The following is a 4,689-nucleotide window of genomic DNA, read 5'->3' as shown; positions in this document are numbered from 1 at the left end:
GCCCGAGAAAATCTTATGGCGGTGCTTTGTAAGGATAGATTAGAGAGCTCCTCTAGGGAGGCTATTTGGGTGGAATTGAGGAATGGGAAAGGTGTAGTAACGCTGATAGGAGTGTTTTATAGGCCACCTAATGGGGAGCATGAGTTGGATGAGCAAATGTGTAAGGAGATAGCAGATATTTGTAGTAAACGCAAGGTAGTGATTGTGAGAGATTTTAATTTTCCACACGTAGATTGGGAAGCTCATTCTTTAAAAGGGCTGGATGTTTTAGGGTTTTTTGAAATGTGTGCAGGATAGTTTTTTGCAACAATACATAGAAGTACCGACTAGAGATGGGGCAGTGTTGGATCTCCTGTTAGGGAATGCGATAGGTCAGCTGACAGATGTATGTGTTGGGCAGCACTTCAGGTCCAGGGATCACAATAGCATTAGCTTCAATATAATTATGGAGAAGAACGGGACTGGACCTAGATTTGGGATTTTTGATTGGAGAAAGGCTAATTTTGAGAAGATGCGAAGGGATTTAGAGAGAGTGGATTGGGTCAAGTTGTTTTATGGGAAGGATGTAATAGAGAAATGGAGGTCATTTAAGGGTGAAATTTTGAGGGCACAGAATCTTTATGTTCCTGTTAGGTTAAAAGGAAAGGTTAAAGGTTTGAAAGCACCATGTTTTTCAACAGATATTAGAAACTTGGTTCGGAAAAAGAGGGATGTCTACAATAGATGTAGGCAGGATGGAGTAAAGGAATTGCTCGAGGAGTATAAAGAATGTAAAAGGAATCTTAAGAAAGAGATTAGAAAAGCTAAAAGAAGATACGGGGTTGGTTTGGCAAATAAGGTGAAAGTAAATCCGAAAGGTTTCTACAGTTATATTAAAAGCAAGAGGATAGTGAGGGATAAAATTGGTCCCTTAGAGAATCAGGGTGGTCAGCTATGTGTGGAGCCGAGGGAGATGGGAGAGATTTTGTATGATTTCTTCTCTTCGGTATTCACTAAGGAGAAGGATATTAAATTGTGTAAGGTGTGGGAAACAAGTAAGGGAGTTATGGAACCTATGACAATTAAAGAGGTGGAAGTACTGACGCTTTTAAGAAATTTAAAAATGGATAAATCTCTGGGTCCTGACAGGATATTCCCCAGGACCTTGAGGGAAGTTTGTGTAGAGATAGCAGGAGTTCTGACGGAGATCTTTCAGATGTCATTAGGAATAGGGATTGTGCCGGAGGATTGGCGTATTGCTCATGTGGTTCCATTGTTTAAAAAGGGTTCTAGAAGTAAGCCTAGAAATTATAGACCTGTCAGTTTGACATCAGTGGTGGGTAAGTTAATGGAAAGTATTCTTAGAGATAGTATTTATAATTATCTGGATAGACAGGATCTGATTAGGAGTAGCCAGCATGGATTAGTGCGTGGAAGGTCATGTTTAACAAAGCTTATTGAATTTTTTGAAGAAGTTACGAGGAATGTTGACGAGGGTAAGGCAGTGGATGTAGTCTATATGGAATTCAGCAAAGCCTTTGACAAAGTTCCTCATGGAAGGTTGGTTAGGAAGTTTCAGTCGTTAGGTATTAATGCTGGAGTAATAAAATGGATTCAACAATGGCTAGATGGGAGATGCCAGAGAGTAGTGGTGGATAATTGTTTATCGGGATGGAGGCCAGTGACTAGCGGGGTGCCTCAGGGATCTGTTTTGGGCCCACTGTTGTTTGTAATATACATAAGTGATCTGGATGATGGGGTGGTACATTGGGTTAGTAGTAAGTATGCCGATGATACTAAGGTCGGAGGTGTTGTGGATAATGAGGTGGGTTTTCAAAGCGTGCAAGGAGATTAATGCCGGTTAGAAGAATGGGCTGAACGTTGGCAGATGGAGCTTAATGCTGAGAAGTGTGAGGTTCTACATTTTGGCAGGAATAATCCAAATAGAACATACAGGGTAAATGGTAGGGCATTGAGGAATGCAGAGGAACAGAGAGATCTAGGAATAACAGTACATAGTTCCCTGAAGGTGGAGTCTCATGTTGATAGGGTGGTGAAGAAGGCTTTTGGAACGCTGGCCTTTATAAATCAGAGCATTGAGTACAGAAGTTGGGATGTAATGTTAGAATTGTACAAGGCATTGGTAAGGCCAAATTTGGAATATTGTGTACAGTTCTGGTCACCGAATTATAGGAAAAATATCAATAAATTAGAGAGAGTGCAGAGCCGATTTACTAGGATGTTACCTGGGTTTCAGCACTTAAGTTACAGTTGAACAAGTTAGGTCTTTATTCATTGGAGCGTAGAATGTTGAGGGGGTTTGATCGAGGTATTTAAAATTTTGAGAGAGATAGATAGAGTTGACGTGAATAGGCTGTTTCCATTGAGAGTAGGGGAGATTCAAACGAGAGGACATGATTTGAGAGTTGGGGGCAGAAGTTTAAGGGAAACACGAGAGGGTATTTCTTTACTCAGAGAGTGAAAGCTGTGTGGAATGAGCTTCCTGTAGAAGTAGTAGAGGCCAGTTCAGTTGTGTCATTTAAGGTAAAATTGGATAGGTATATGGACAGGAAAGGAGTGGAGGGTTATGGGCTGAGTGCGGGTAGGTGGGACTAGGTGAGCTTAAGAGTTCGGCACGGACTAGGAGGGCCGAGATGGCCTGTTTCCGTGCTGTGATAGTTATATGATTATATGTTATATAAATAAAAACACAAAATGCTGGCAGAACTCAGTAGGCCAGACAGCGTCTATGGGAGGAGGTAGTGACGACGTTTCGGGCCGAAACCTTTATCAGGAGTGAAGTAACATGGAAGGGTTTTGGCCCGAAACGTCATCACTACCTCTTCCCATAGATGCTGTCTGGCCTGCTGAGTTCTGCCAGCATTTTGTGTTTTAAACATTATGCAATTTAATCTCTGCTGTTGTTGTGTTAATGAACTGCACCATCATTGCAAATGGAGGAACTATTTTCAGAGACTATCTTGAGCGTGGTATGTAGGAGAACAGTACAACTTGACAATGTGTTGATTATTCTTTTGAACATGCCAAACAGTAGATGTATTTTGCATCTCTTCTCAAGCCATTATTGATTGTTAACATTTTATGAATGGCCAGATCTTGCTGGGTTTGCCCATCTGCACTTACTTATATTCATTTGGAGATACAGCATGGTAATAGGCCTTTCGGCCTAATGAGTCTGTGTCTCCCAATTGCAACCATGTGACCAATTAACCTACTAACTCGAACATCTTTGGAATGTGGGAGGAAACTGGAGCACCCAGAAAAATTCACGTGGTCAGTGGGAAAGAATACAAATTATTTAAAGAGAGTGGCAGAATCGAAACAGGGTCACTGTCGCTGTAACAGTGTTACACTAACAGCTATACTATCGTTCTGCCCCCTTCAAAGGGGTCGTTTCCTGAGGACTGATTTCCATATGCTCCTGCATCATTGAGGTAGGTGATTTATGGAATTATTCTCTTGGCCTCAACAAACTGAACAGAAAAATAACCCTTTCTTTCAAAGTACAACTTGCAATTGCTGAAAACCATTAGACTAGATCCTAGTATTGATTTGTACTTTATTTTAGCAACTGAAAAACGATTTAGAATATGCAAGAGAACAGTCGTCTAATAAATCTTGCATGAGATTATCCAAGACATTGGAACCAAGGCCTATGTAACAAGAAAACAATGAGCAAACATGACCAATTAGGAGAACATTGTTTTGGTGGTCAATGGGAATAAAGGTAAGGAGGTATGAACATTGCTACTACACTCAGAACAAGAGCTGACCTGATTAGTCAGAAGAGTCATCATCCCATTCAGTCAAATTCAAAAAGTCCTTCCAGTCAAACTGACAATTCCAAGAATAATCATATGTAGCAACTAGCTAAGATAAGGATCTATACATAGAATCGTTTAAGCAATTCGTTATAGTTAGTGAGGGTACTGATCCGACTTGCTGAATAAAATTATTCTGCCCCTTTTTCCCCAGTCCTGATGAAGGGTCTTGGCCCAAAGCGTACACTGTTGATTCCATTTCACAAAAACTGCCTGACTTGCAGAGTTCCTCCAGTATTTTATGTGTACTGCTCAAGATTTGCAGCACCTGCTGAATCTTTTGTGATTGTATTTGATTACTGGATACAACTTGGCTGCGTTTTGTAAAAGTATAAAGTTGAAATTCTAAAATGGTTCGGTTAGCGAGCTCTCAGAAGTGATTAATACTCAGATGAAGCAGCACAATAGCTCTGTCCTGACACACTCCTTGCAGATGAAAGGTAAAGACTGCGAGTGGAGCTTCAACTTCTGTCAAAGGTATCACCACTGATAAAAGTTATTTAAAAATTATTGTAAAATCTTTATTTAAAAATCTTTGTTCACAGCTGCAAGTGAGCGGCGACTGTCCAACTGGTTGAACTTGATTTCAGCGGAAAGGACGCACCCTGTTCTGAACCATGCGTGGGTGTTGGAATCTATCCAACATACAGGGCGGATGCTAGCACGGAGATAATGAGCTCCGAGTTTCACAGAAAAACAACGGGCTCTTCCTGTACTTAAGAAGAAATGCTGATGCTGAAACCCAAAGCAACACACGGGAAACTCTGAAGAAATACAGAATACCAGACAGTTGACGTGTCGGGCCGAGACCCTTGATCAGGAACTAACCCTCAACTCCTAAACCAGCCAAGTATTCCCCTGCTCGTTG

Source organism: Hypanus sabinus, unplaced genomic scaffold (genome assembly GCF_030144855.1).
Source record: "Hypanus sabinus isolate sHypSab1 unplaced genomic scaffold, sHypSab1.hap1 scaffold_1143, whole genome shotgun sequence".
Taxonomy (NCBI): Eukaryota; Metazoa; Chordata; class Chondrichthyes; order Myliobatiformes; family Dasyatidae; genus Hypanus; species Hypanus sabinus.
The sequence above is the reverse complement of the archived record's forward strand: the minus strand, read 5'-3'. Positions refer to the sequence as shown.